Below are 15,447 nucleotides of genomic sequence, written 5' to 3' on the forward strand. Positions count from 1 at the left end.
GCTAGTTGTTTTAAACAATTGACATTACCTCGAGGCTTTCATCAGTTTAATGTGGTAACCCATGGGGTGGTCTCTTCAGAGTGACAACCTGTCGCCGTGTCATCTTTCGGTCTCTTTTGTAAACAAAGGAATATCTTCGACACAATCTGTGACACTTTTATCAGATGTGGGACATGTACGCAAATGCTGCTGATAATTTGTTTGTACGGTGGAAGACAGAGAGAAACACATTTGCCCACAAGGCACCAAATGGCTGCCACCTCTACCTTGCTAACTTCGCCTCCTCACAATAAGTTCCTCTATTTTTAGACACCCTTCCCATCCAGCCACCCACCCACACGCATGCACGCACGCACGCACACGCACACACACACACACACACACACACACACACACACACACACACACACACACACACACAGAATATTGCAGATTCATCTCAGGACAGTTGGTAAACCAAAACCTTATGTAATCGCGGGGATCTCATTTAAACACTCAATCATTGGTGTGACAGATGTCAACACGCCTTGTCATAATGTGTGTGGATAACGTCTTCTTGGCTGCAGTCTGTGTCACTACTAACAATAGACATGTGCAATCAATCCCCGGTCCATTCCTCGCCAGACCTTGAGGAGACAGAGAAGGCCTGTGTCGACCTTGCCTGTCATCTTTTGAACGTTGTCCTGGTCCGAACTTGGCCCAGGCAAAGTGCTAAAGTGCTAAAAGGATTAGTAAATGCTGTAGTTTTATGTGGGCAGCTGTGGCTCAGGAGGTAGAGCAGGTCGTCCAATGTTCCCTGGGTCGGTGGTTCGAATCCTTGCTCCATGTCCACATGTCGAAGTGTCCTTGTGCAAGACACTGAACCCTACATTGCCTCCAATGAGTCGGTCGGTGTGAGCTCGCCACCATTGGTGTGGGAAGTCAGGACGCTGGCGTCGACTGTTCGCCGCTTCACCTCCCAATGTATGAATGAATGAACCATTGTAAAGCGCTTTGAGCACTTGGACATAATGCAATTCATTATGTCCCTAGAGGTTGGCGACACTTCTTGGGGACAGGTACGGGGGTAGATGTCCATGGAAGTGGATGGCACTTCTTGGGGACAGGTACGGGGGTAGATGTCCATGGAAGTGGATGGCACTTCTTGGGGACAGGTGCAATACTGGTGCAGATTGTCTATTATCTAGCCTATTATAAGCATGATTTTAACACACTTAACCACTTCAAACCTTGTTGCTGTCGGACAGAAACCTATATATATTTGCATTCTTCTTTATTCTTTTTTCATACAACATGCGGCCTGCTACTTTTGACGTTTTTATTTCATCACATTGTACAACCACCTCTCTACCCGACAGAGACAACATACTTCATTGACCAGCTGGTTCTCCATTGAGTCACCTCCTTTTTTCCAATTTCCATCCACACCAAATCTCTGCCAAAAAATAGCCGTGTTGTGGGCTTGTAGATCAGCTATTTTCACTGAATGGTCGCCTACAATGACATGCTCAGGACAGGACAGGAGAACTATAGGGCTCATGCAAATAACATATTTCAAGGAACACAATTATTATTTCCAGTTACAAAATGCATCCCAAGTCAACCTAAATAATAAATATTCCAATAATGCTGAAACATTTCATCAAAAGTTGTCGTGGGCCATACAATTACAAAATGTTTAATCATGCCTTCCTTGTTGGTGTCATATAGTGGAAATGCCCGGAGTTTGCCTGCTTGGGGGCGAGGTGGTCTAGATACGATATAGATAATCACGGTTTTGTTTTCTGAATTGCACGACGGTTGGGGTCTGCCATCACATGCACTGTGCGGGCTGTCAAATGCCAGTAGGGCGGGGGAGCAGTCATCAATAAAGCAATCAAGTTCCTCATCTGGGGGGGGGGGGGGGGGGTAGGGGTTGGAGGTTGGGGGCAGATTATGATTATTGTTATGATGTTATCGAACAGCCGCTCAGCACCGAGGGAGTGAAACCGACCGCCCCGTGTTCCATGGTGCAGAATAGAGAACAGCACAGGCGTCGTGCCCAGCTTCCAAAGCTAAGGCAGGCATTTTGATCCTTTCCGTGTTTCTGTGTTTTCCATGTTTCCGTCACTGTATAGTATAGTGTATATAGGCCGGAAAAAAGCCTTATACAAAGTCTTCAAAACGAGAGAAAGTATCAGATCTACAATGTACTGCCTCGAGGTGTATGTTGTGAATCAGGTATTTCTTTCGCAGCTCTTGAGTGTCGTGTATTCAATAGGGCATATAAGTGGTTAAGGACGCTCAATAGCATTCATTTATGCTCGACAGTGATGTTTTGAAAGCTGTGTTTCGGCTGCGTGCGTGCACCAATGGCACCTACTTGAATTCACTGCTAACACAAACCCTTCACTTATACACGAGGGTACATAAGAGAAATGAACAAAAACACAAAATAAATGTCTCGACTCTAACTTGTTCTGGCATCAAAACAAGAATTTAATTTCCCATAGTTGCACCTGTGCAAATGATGTTCTCTTTTCCCCTCCGTGCTGCGTCCAAAGCTGTATGCCCTCTCGGAAATTAGGGTAAACATTTATTTTAACAAAGATCCGTGAGTGAAACGCTGCCATTGAATATGTAACGAGTCATTAAAAATGCCAGATGTGTTGGCACGACTCTCTAACCGCCAATGTCGTCGCTGACGGGTGTAAACCTTGTATGTTCAAAACAGTAGCTTTTGGGGAAATTTGGGGAAAAAGAGCCTATATGTTGTGTCGTCATGTTGGGATGTGACCACGCTGTAGGCTTGTAGACCGGTTATTTTATTTTTTTTACTTTTGTGTGATATTGTAGTATGGCGTAAGGCAGGGGTGGGAAACTTTGAAAAGTAACCTTTTTATTTTATTTAAAATGCATTTAGTTATAGTTATGTAACATTTTATGAACTAAATACACTAAATACAAGACAATAACATTAAAATACTTCAGCTACATACAGTATAAGTAATTAAAGCGGGTCATGTTTGGAATAAAAAACAGGACATCAGTATTTTGACGTTGACATGCGGGCCGCATTAAGTGATGGTGGGGGCCACATGTGGCCCCCGGGCCGCCAGTTGCCTGTGTATGGCGTAAGGCATTCATTTATGAAAGAGAAGTTGAAATATGGAGATACATAAGGTTTCTGCCCGACTGCAACTGTTTCATCTCCCCTTTTCAGTGCATTTCATCAGCCATATCTATTGCTGAGTGAACAATTAGTAAATGTATGTGGGATTATGGATCAACTCCTTTTAATTCCATAATGGAAATATTATGCATATATAGCTCTCACAAATCGATTCCCATGCATATTTACATAATGGAAAAAAAAACTGCTTTTCTTTTTCTTGCAAAATCTTTACTGTTTTTCTTTATTTTCCATGTACAGTAGTGTGTCTGTCCCCTGATAATTGCAGGGTTGCAGAGTTGGCAGGAAGCATGTGGTGTGTGGGGGGGGAGTGAGCTGCCTCGCTCACACCATGCCCTTCCGGCAAAATAACCTGATACAAACAAAACACGGAAATCTATACAGGAAGGTAACATGCAACAAAAAAAGAAGAGAGAGAAAAAAAACACACACATCTACAGCAACAACAACAGATGTAGTCGTGATAGGGCAGCGTCTTGTTGGCATGCTGCGTGACCAAACAAACACAGCAAGGCAGCTTTTGTGCACTCAACTCTCAACCCTGAGAGAAAATATCACACCCAGTGTGAGGTGAGCAGTCAGTGCCTTTATTTTGTATACGGTGGTAGACAGAAACTATATATTTCATTGGTGCACAAAGTACTCAAACCCAGTGCTTGTGTGTAATCATCAAACTTGTGTGGAAACTGTTACTTTTCAGAATTCAAATTCCAAAACGGCAAAAGTAGCAGATCTACAAGCTCAAAATGCGCTACTTCGCGTCGCACATTGAACTTGCAGATCTGCTACTCGTGATGCTTTTGTATGACACTGTAGTGTGATCAAGTAGGGTGTAAATAAAACAAAAACCACACGTGTGAATTGAGGGGCGCTCTTCTTATCATCATACATCTTCATGCATCATCTAATTCCGGCCAATCACACTTTGTGTCCTCATCTTCAATGTTTGGGTTTACACAAACACTCAAAGCTGGCCATTCATTGTCAATGGCATTCATTGTTTGTGGCTACACAAACGCTCAAAATTGTCCAGTCATTGTCAAAGGGATGTAATGTTGGTGTATAGGACAAATTTGTGCACATATACACCAAAAGCTGGGCATTCGTCTCTCAAAAGAAAAACACGAAAAGTTAAATTATGGAGATAAGACAGAAAGTAAATGCATACTTTGTGACTGTCCACTATACTGCTTTAATTGCGCCCTTTTCGCCTCTCTTTGTCCTGCAGCCTCTCTACTCAAGGATGGCACTGATTAATGTTCACTCTGTTGCAAATAGCTCCTTCATTCTCAGTGATTTATTCCTCTCGAGAAATTTGAATTTCTTGTTTCTGACTGAAAGCTGGCAGAGGTGTTATGGCCCCCTTATTGAACTGCTGTGCCTAATGCCTATAGCAGACTGCTTTTCATCAGCACTCTGAGAAAACCCCAGGCCATAGCGTGGAGGACGTGTCTGCAGTACACTGTTCTAACGGACCAGAGCTGTGGCCGCGCAGCCTGTCTCAATTTGTCTATTGTTTTCTACAGACCCGTTTCAATCCACCATTCAACTTCCAATCCCGAAAGCAACCGCAAATTAATGCTATTGGCTGCAGGAAGGCCAACGGCGGCCTGGTCTTTCACTGAACCAGCTAGTATAGAAACCCTTACTTTATCATGATTTAAAACATTAATGGGACCATAAGTTTATTAAACGCATTTAATGATAATTGAATTAATTAAACTGGTGGTTGAAAATATAAAGTATTTAATACAGTGTAATTAAGTGGCCAAAACTTCATTCACGTGAATGGAGTGTTAGTTTTTCTGCAGCGAGTAAGAGGGGAAATAGCTACAACTGCTTGGCCAGATGTAGCCTCCTTTATTGGTCTCGGATTGATACACGGGTCATTTTATTTCCTTTAAACAAGGTTGTATACAAGGTTTCCGACCCCAGCAGGGACGATAACTTGGCTGTGTTTCTGAAAAAGACATGTTGTGTGCTGTTCAATAAGACAGGCCTGAATGTGCAATCTGTCCTTGAAATTCTCTTCTTCTCTGCTTTTCATCTGCCCTTATTATTATTTCACATGGCAGCTTGCATGTGAATGCCGCCGTGTGGCGGCTGTGAATGCATGGCATTTCTTCTGTCACTCCGCTTCCCTTGTGGCTCTGCCATGTGGTCTGGTGTGCCTCGTGTGCCAGGGCTGTCTGTCTCTCTCTCTCTCTCTCTCTCTCTCTCTCTCTCTCTCTCTCTCTCTCTCTCTCTCTCTCTCTCTCTCCAGTGGTGGAAAGTAGTACATTTACTCAAGTACTCTACTTACTATAGGCCTACACCTTTTACAGTACGTGGAGTATTTCCATGTTCCAATTTACTTTGTAAAGTGAGAGTGCAGTCATGAGCGGAGTTAATGGGGTGCATGGGGGGGGGTCACGACCCACGGGTTGAGAACCCCTGCTTTAAGAGACCGGCATCACTATATGGTTACATGAAGTCTAGCCCAGGTTGAGCTAACCATCCGGTTAGCTCAACCTGTCACTGGTGGACGGGCTTCTGCCTACAGCCCTCCTATGAGACACACTGAGTAGAATGAACATTAATGTTCATGTTCATTCTACTCAGTGTGTCTCATAGGAGGGCTGTAGAAACCTGCAGAAAACGACATTGTTTTGACAGCTGTGAACTAATTTGTTGAACCGGAAGTGATTGTGTGATGACACATAGCTTCAGTCTGTGCCATCTTCTCTCAGTGTTAAACCATTGGTTTTGTACTTGCGAGGTCGGATTAAAGTTTTATCAAGCTCTAAACATCGTCCATTATAAACTCAATCTGAGTCCTATAAATGCTTTAGATTTTGTCCGTGGTATATTCGATGACGTCACACCAAGGGTGCCACCGGGAGGCTATAGCGGTCGCTAAAAACAGCTAAACAGATGGTAAATAAAATACTATTAATTCTGGATTCAATGACATTAAACCTAAAATAATTAAGGAAATCTCGGGTTTCTTTAAACCAGAGAAATCTCAGGTCTGGCAAATATTGTGTTAAGTATACAGCGACTACAGCGCATGAGTAAATGTACTTAGTTACCTTCCACCACTGGGTGTCATGAGTGCCAGGGCTGTGCCATCTCTCTGGGCTGGCAGGCTGCCCGGGGGGGGGGGGGGGGGGGGGGGAGCCGGGGCGCCTGCATGAATCCACTAATCCTTGAGTGGATGAACCTGTTTGTTGTGTGATTGGCCCACTTTATGCTCACGAAGGTGTTAATACAAGATGATTCTCGGGCCCAGAGGAGAAGCCAATGTGGCTTTGTTTATTTGATTACTCTTCCCAAGAAAGGGGATTTAATTTAATCAATGTTGTAAAAAAAAAAAAAAGAAGAAGATCCATCAAATTTCACAGAGCTTGCGATGGCAGTAAAACAAACGCAGACCTAATTTGTGGGGTTTTTTTCTCCCATTTGATATCGCTTAATACCTGATCCAACAATGAGGTCTATTATTATGAGTCGTATAATTTTAAAGGTATGGTTAACCGATAACAACATTGAATTTTCTTATTTGGTATAACTCTTATACATTTGTGAAGATTTAATCATTCTGAAAAAAATGTCATAAGTTTCATAACAGAGCTTTTTTTATTTTTTTAGTTTAAGTTTAAGGGGAGGCTTAAATGAGTCCCCCAGTTGTCCCACTGACCCCAGTAACTATGAGAGTGTAAGAACGTGGCTGCATTGTGTTAGAGCAATGCATTGTGTTAGAACAATGCAGCCTGAAGCCACTATAGAATGTCGTGCTTTGGCACATGTTTGATGTTTGGGCTTCCAAACATGTGTCCAATATTGCCACAGGAGGTTTAACATGATACTGTACAAAGAGCCTATACTGCACATCTGGAGATGCTGTTACAGATGTGAGAGAACTTACGTCATGGACTCCCGTGGGCGTCAAAGCATGGCTATGTGATGAGCTTGGATGAGCTTTGGTGAGATTAGAATAGATTGGTTGCGGATGTGCTGACAAGTGTGACAAGTGTCTACGGCTGTGGTTTTATAGCAACGCTCGTCACACTTGTCAACAGTGTTCATTTGCCAAAAAAAGTTGATGTTTTGGAAACATCCAGGAACCATCACAAAATCACTGGTGGAAGACGTACTCCAATTTTGTACTGGGATATTTCAAACATGGTTGCTGTCATTTTGACGTCTATGCTGGCTTTTGTGCGCACCCACAGTCAGTTTTTAACAATTCTATTTTCACAATTTGAAAGAGGGCTCAATTGGTTAACTCGTAATGTAGCCTAATGTGCTATTGTACTTGTCTTAAGTAAGATGTTGAATACATGTTACTTGGCTTAGCTCTCCCTTAAACCTACCCGTGGACTACACCAGGGACAAAGTATAGGCTCCTTGACTTTATCTTTCTTTTGGATTATGTGGCTGACACGCACTGACTCTTCGCACCTTAACCCATGTTCAGTTGCACAGTTTGTAGCAAAGGTTTGCCACATCTAACGTGGAGAAGCCCTTTATTTGTACGATTTATGGAAAAGCTTTAATCTTAAACTTTTTGGGGAAGCCCTTTATTTGTACGATTTATGGAAAAGCTTTAATCTTAAACTTTTTTGGGGAAGCCCTTTTTTTGTACGATCCAAAGATCTCCTTGCCCCGCATCCAGCGCCCCTGCCTCTTCTTCCCTTTCTTTCTTTTTTTTCCCTTGATGGGAAGGAACAATGCACAAACACACATTTTACCCACTCTCTTACAATGATGTGACAATAAAGTTGATTCTGATTATGTTACTTGTAGTATTTTTACCCCATGGTACCGCTACTCTTACTTTATTCCTGTATAGAACTTAAGTGATTAATGTTGCTTGTACTGCTACTTTTGAATAGCCAAAGTATTAAATGACACGGATGCTTTTCCAAGTTTTAATACTGTAGGTTAACAGCATCCAAAATGTGACCAGCACTTTCCTCAAAATAATAGCTCTGGGGTTTTTTTTGTCGTTTTTTTGACATGTTATGCTGACAGGGGAGTGCAGCGAGACAGGAAACTGAGGGCAGGGAGAGAGGAGAGACACACGAGACAACCTGTCACCATATGCAATTCAAATTATGTCTCTTATGCCCCTGGTGTTGGACTATATTAACTGGCCGGCAAATGCCTCCGTTACCTTGTTGTCAGTCTTGGATGCAGTATTGGCAGGCGGCCAAAATGCCGTAGATTGATGAGGCCATGCTATGTTGTGTTTTCACCAGGGTACGTTTTTGCTTTGATGCAGCAACGATGAACTACTTCACTGGTACAAATTACGTGGGCAGACTGCCTTTGTTTGTTTTGTCCATCAGACAACTATTATGTGGTGTAACGTAAATACATTTACTCAAGTACTGTACTGTACTTAAGTAAAAGTTCAAGGTACCTTGACTTTACTTGAGTAGCCTATATAGTTCCATTTCTTGATACTTTATGCTCCACTTTGTACTCCACTACAGCTCTAACACAAGTGTTTTACTCCACTACATTTATTTCAGCTTTATTTAATTAATAGTTACTTTACAGATTGAGTGGATGAGATCATGAGAGAGAAGCTGGTCTCCTTCACACTGTGATGGAACGTCAGCTCACATTGTGGTTTCAGTGTAGGGTGCGTGCGTACGTCTTTTCTAGGTGTCAGTGTTCATTTATCCATGTGTTACTCTGAGAGTGCACAATGTACGCAAGGTTGGTTATTGAAATATGTGCACTCTCACTTGTTAAGTTGAGTACCTGTCAACAACACAACTACAGTGACTGATGAAGAGCTGTTTTCACTTTCAGCTAGGCCACAATGTACAAAGTAGCGGACAGCACTGTCACCTGCATGGCTGATTGTAGGGCTGTCATGATCATGATACTTTTGGTAAACTTTTTAGGCTTTGTAGCCAAAAATTGTGTCACGAAAATAATTAAGGATTCATCTTCATAGAATAAACTTCCATACTATAATTATCGTGTATCCTCATAAATCCCCCATAAAGCCTCATCATAAATATAAATGCAATGATAACACTTTGGTATAATCCTAATAATACACCCACACTTGTGCTACACTGTAGTATTGTGATTATATTCACACAGGTGTGCAGCACAGCAGGGTCCTATTAACCACTTAAACCCCAGCATCAGTGTTGTGGGGAAAGCTTCCATTGGAAATAGCAGCTCGGTGAGCTCACACCGTGGCGTGCTGCGGCACGTTGTGAGGTCACATCACGTTGTGAGCTCACATCGCGTCATGAGCTCACATCACGTCGTGAGCTCACAATGCGCCGTGAGCTCACAATGCGCCGTGAGCTCACATCACGTTGTGAGCTCACAATGCGCCGTGAGCTCACATCACGTTGTGAGCTCACAACGCGCCGTGAGCTCACAACGCATCGTGCTGCGGCGCATTGTGAGCTTATCGATTGGCTATTTACAGTGAAAGCTTTCCCGACAATAACAGAAAACCGAACACCGAACACTCCGCTCAACCATATGAGGTTTACAGTAAGTGGTTAACCCATTTAGACCAGAGGCAGATTAAATTATTATTGCTTATGTCTCTAAAAAGTAACATCTCACACTTCAAAGTGATAATACAACATTGAAACCAATAATGCACTTACTCGAGCCTTTTCATTAATCATCACATTTTTTTAATAATGAAAACCGCAATGTTTTCCACTAGACTTCAGATCAACCCAGACTTTGATCAAACTTTTACACCTTCCCTGTGTCTGTCTTCTTCTGAAGCAATAAAGAAAATATCATTATTTAAGATGGATAAAGGAACAAAAAACACACACCATTATTTAATAATACAATACACGTTCAAGAGAGTATTAAGTGCATCAAACACTCCAAGGTAAGAAAATAGCAATAAAAAAGAATATTTAATTTAAAAAGTTTCCCAGTTGCATTGAATGCAAGCTACTGTAGTTCAGTGTAGAGAGACATGAAACCAAGGGCATATATATAGAGAGAGAGAGAGAGAGAGAGAGAGAGAGAGAGAGAGAGAGTTGGATTCAAACTCACGAGGAGCATGGTGAGTGCACTAACCGGCTGAGCCACCAGGCACCTTTGGTAAATTGTGTCTGTTGGCACGGTACAGGCAGCAGGCAGAAGGGAATCAGCTGTGGTTAAAGTGCGCGATCAAAGCAGAGACCCCACTTGTGTTGGTAGAGCTCAGGGGGGAGGGAGGGGGACGGGGGGGGGGGGGGGGCGTGCCTTACCTCCACACCTGTCAGCCATGACGGCTCTCTGTAATTGAAGGTCAGGTGAAGGAGCTGTGTCGGTTACATGTACAGTGATGTAGTCTAGCTCTAGCACAGGGGTGGTATGGTAGTCTAGCTCTAGCTATATTTGAATTGATTTGAAAGTGATCTGGTACTTGTATTGTCTGTCTGTCCATCTAATTAATTGTGAAAAGATATGTCTCAAGTATGCACGCACGCATTAGACATTAGTGCCAGTCCTCAGGCGTACTAATTGAAAATGTTTAGGTAATTTTCCAATGTTTTCACGTGCCGTTGAAAATGCATGCTCGCTCGGCTTCAAAACAAGCATCTCAAATGGCCTCTGACGATGCGGGTGACATTTACCACATGCTCTTATCACTCTGTTGGTGTTTGAACAGATGTTTAATGGTTTAATGGCTTGTTTTGATACGCATTGATGGGTTTTAATATGAAAACTTTTTTTTCTCCTTGCTTCCCCGTACTAATAGATGCAGGTCACCATCTATTATGCATGTCTTGTCTACCTGGATAAGTTGGGGCGTTGATCGACACCTCATAATGTAGCGTATAGCGGTATAGGCTAGTAGTTGTGGGGTAGACGGCAAAATAATCTGTGTTCATTTATCCGCTTGTGTAACTCAGGGAGCGTATACACAATGTAACCAAATGGACCCTTGTGGACATTGTGTACACTCCCTAAGTTAAATTAACAGCGAAACGCTGTGTTTCCCCAGAAATAGATGAGACATGACAAGCCTCTGAGGAATTCACTGTATATGTGAATCTTGCCGCGGTGCGTCCCCGCGCTGTGTTGAAGTGGCCTCTCTCCATCTGTTCCTGTGCCTCCCGATTCTTCCAGGAGTCATTTTCTAGGGGGGGTACGGGCGGTACGGTTTGCACCGCTCGGCCGTTAATTATGCAGCACATCAGCGTCTGGTGTTGATTTGCAGTTTTCAAGAGGCGTACAACGGAGCCGTAACAAACATCTAAAGTGTTATTTCAAACTCAACATGCCACTATGGATTTCCACGCTACCCTAAATCCCCCCCTCCCCCCCTCCCAACCCGCCAGCGTGTGCCACTTCCAATGCTGGAAGCTGTTCTCGCACGTTTGGAGGCCTCTCCAATTATCAAAACGACCCCACATGCTGGCTACGGGATACAAACGTCTGCAAATATTGTTTTAATGTATTTAGCTCGTACTGTTTTTTCAGCTCCTCCTTCACTCTAAACCACCCCCCCCCCCATAAGGATAGCAAAGCAAGACGGTCACAACGTGGTGATACTGTTTATCTCATCCCACAGAAAGTCATTCATCATCCACCAACCCACTCTAAGGGGACATATTTACTGGAACGGCTTCAAGAATAGTCCAGTGAAAGTTATAGCCCTCTTACCACACCGAGCCCCATGCTCACGATACTTAAACAGTAATCTCTTATGGGAGTTTTACTCATTATCCGCTGCTGGATGGCGTACAATTCTGTGAGGGGGAGCCTTTCCTATCTGCACATCGGCTCTTATCGCACCTGAGGCACTAGTATATTTTGCACTGCGGAGCCGTGCATGGCTTACAACAGAGAGGAGACCTTTATTGATCCATTGTGTGTGTGTGTGTGTGTGTGTGTGTGTGTGTGTGGGGGGGGGGGGTGGTTAGTTTAAGCTTCACCCAGGTGATGGCTGCTCAGATGGCAATCCTCCAATTCTGACACATTGACTGGGTGAAATCCAACTTGAGCTGGTTTCAAATGCAGATAGAAATCTACAAAAACGACAAAGTGATGTGTCGTGTCGAATTCCTGATTGAAATGTCCTTTTTGACGCCAGGCTCTATATTTTACTTTATATTTTTCTCGCACTTCAAAAGTACCTCTGTCACTTTAGCTTTTGAAATGCTAGTATGAGCGCAGCATAATATGCTCTGCACAGAATGCATGTTTGGAAATAACTCTTCCTACGGTACTTGTGGGCCTCTTCTGACTACCTTCACAGGTGTTACCGATGATACTATTGTGCTATGTTTTGGCTCACTGGAACCACTCCGCTACACCAGTGGGTCTCAAAGTGTCCTTGAGTGGGTTCCAAATGGCCCCGTATACGGGTGTACCATTACGGTCCATTTGGTTCAATGTGTACAATGTTGTCTCAGAGTTATGGGGGTCCTTGAAATGTAAAAGTTTGAGAACGACTGAATGGAACAGAGCCTTCACTAGTATCGTCAGTTAACACCTGTGAATGAAGTATTTCCAAAATGGCACGTGTGCATATAGAGCCTCTTCATCGGTCTGAATCATCGCACCATTCAGCACAGATCCCCTTGGTATACTGTGCAGGCCAACACGCAGGTGGTTTCTCACACGCCACACTTCCACTATGAGTGCCACCGTGGCATGTGCTGCTGCTAGTCAAATGCACAGTTGAACACTTAAGCCACATAAGCCCTGTCGTGCGACGATGGGTGAAAACAGCAGGTCTATACTACAAGCTCACAACGTGCCGCGGTCCAATTATGGTGTGTGAGCTTATGTACAACTGCTGTTTTTGCAATTATTTTTTTGAAAATGTTGAAATGTTTAGCTTTTTGTTTGATTGTTCGGCATAAAATGACATGCCCAAAATGGGGATGCCAGGTTGAAAGTGATGCATTTTTTCCCCCGCTGGCACTGTACTGAACGCAGTGTGTCTATCTGTGTCTGCAGTGCACCGGCGGTATCACAGAGACAGGCTAAATCCCGCACACAACACACTTTAAGGTGAATCCGCTGTGCATGGTCTGGTCTCACTCTGATCCCATGTATGTAATTGACTCTGCAGAGTATCAGTGTTGTCGGGGGGGGGGGGGGGGTTGTGGGGCTGGCATTACAGGCGAGCCAGAGGGGACCTGATTTAGGTCAGGCCATCTTGATTGGTGAGTTGTGTCGCTTTTGCTTGGTGTTGGCGCGGGGATGAAGTGTCCTTTGAAGTGTTGGCTGGGAAGCGAATTTGCTGTAATTATCCTGTCAGGAGAGAGGCTATAAGCCTCAGATTTCATTAGGCACATGCCTGCTGCTTTTTCATCTTTCCTAAAGAAAACACTCGTCGTCATAGAGGCCTTAAAGTACTAAACAACGCTGCGACGAGAGCGCAAGGCCAATACCTCCTGACAACTCGCTAATCAAAAGCATCGTTACAAACTTCGTAATGGGCAGCGTTTATCCCTTCCGGGCCCTTTGGACGAGGTGGACTTATTCTGCAGTGCTCAAGGGCTGGCGAAAACCAACCCACTTCCTTTAAAGCCTATAATGTCCTCAGTAAACTACGTAGCTTAATTTAGGTCGTTAAGGCTGTGTATACACTCTGCCCACCTGCCATTTGGCATTGACTTTAATCACGGCGAGGCTATGGACTACTGGGTACACCGCGTTGAGACAGACAGGAGGAGTGCGCGGTGAGAGCTCGTTGGCTTTGCTGCAAAACAGAGGAGGGCAGAGGGAGGGCAGCGCGGCGGTGCAGGGTGCTGGCAGGATGCACTGTGGTCATTTATCGAGGTTCTCCTCCGTTGCTTCTATCAGTGTCGCGAAGCCTCGCCGGCAGTAATGACCAGGAATAGATGGAAGTGCCACGCTACGAGGCTCCTCACTCTGTCTGCTGCCTGGAGATAGGGCTGGGATTAGAGGGCCGCGCGCCGCCGGGTCACGCTAGGTGTGTCCTGGGAAATGAATGGGGCTGCATGTGAGTGAAGACGGGCCAGTGATGATTTTGACAAAAATATAATATTTTAGTTTTAGACATAGTTTCTTGAATAGTTTTTTAGTCTAGTCTAGTTTTAGTCGACTAAATATCATAAGATTTTAGTCGACTACATCTACAGTTGATTTACTAAAATTTATTTTAGTAAATCAACTGTAGTAAAATAGCCGGCCTACAAGCTCACTCGTTACAAGCTTGTATAGATTGGCTATTTTCAGCATGCAACCAAGTGAAAAATTACTTATACTGGATCTCTTGTCCACTAGTCACTTTAGTCTAGTTTTCATTTGTTGACGAAATTGTTAATATATTTAGTCTTAGTTTTAGTCATCATAGCTCAGTTTTAATTTACTTTCCATTTCGTTTTTGTCAGTCTGAAAAAATAGTCGACAAACATTTTTTGTCATAGTATTAGTTGACGAAATCAACACTGCGGGCCATCCTGTGGCCACCCAGAATTTTCTATTATTATTATTGCTGCAGAAGTGTTTTCATTAATTAACTTTTTCGCTGCCATATACGTTCATAAAGGCTAACGGTACCTACTGGTACCGCGGTCGAGATCGTGGATTTCACAATATCATGCCAGACTTCCCGGTCCTTCATTGTCAACCCCACTTCCTGCTTACTGATGCCTGTGTCCCTAGCGATGACATCAGGGAACGACAGTTTTCTACCTCTGGTCTGCTTTGAGGCAGCACTCCAGAGAAGAAGGGAAGATATAACCTCATTGTCAGCTCTGTAGCAATTGCCGGCAAACTGTGTTCTTCTGGATCGGACTAGTGAAGAAACACAGGGAAGGTTGTCGATGGGTGGCTCTTCCAAGACAGATTTTGCGGTTTGTTTTTTTTGCTAAAGGAATGAACAGGACAATATTAGTTAGTATTAATTTGTGATAGTTTTATAGTGGAGTAGAAGTATAGCCTAAACGTATTGAAAATTTGAAATACTACAGTTACTTGAAACCAATGTGCGTGCGTGTGCGTGTGTTTATGTGTGCATGCATGGGTGTGTGTGTTGGTTTACTGTAAGCGGTAGGCAACACACACGCCAGAAGCGGCTCAAAGCCAATCCAGCGGTAAATCCGACACACTAGCAGTCAGACTGACAGTCAGAGTCTACACTATACACAGCCAGTCAGCAAGCAGAGAATCGGCCAATCCAACGCCAAACCACAAGAGTGTGGCGGAGCTTTGGAAAATGAACATATCGTTGCTGTCAAGCAGAAACCTTGTACTCCATATCTCAACTTGTTTTAAACGAATGCCCTAATTAATCCTACACGAGTGGCGTACAAAAGTAT

General features: G+C 43.6%; 1 protein-coding gene across 1 annotated transcript in view; it reads left to right on the forward strand.

The window, feature by feature from the left end:
* The window catches only part of insyn1 (inhibitory synaptic factor 1), an 87,692-nt gene that overhangs the window by 57,714 nt on the left and 14,531 nt on the right, over positions 1 to 15,447 (forward strand). The window lies entirely within an intron of this gene.

This window comes from Protomyctophum bolini, assembly GCF_963924005.1.
Source record: "Protomyctophum bolini genome assembly, chromosome: 1".
Lineage (NCBI taxonomy): Eukaryota > Metazoa > Chordata > Actinopteri > Myctophiformes > Myctophidae > Protomyctophum > Protomyctophum bolini.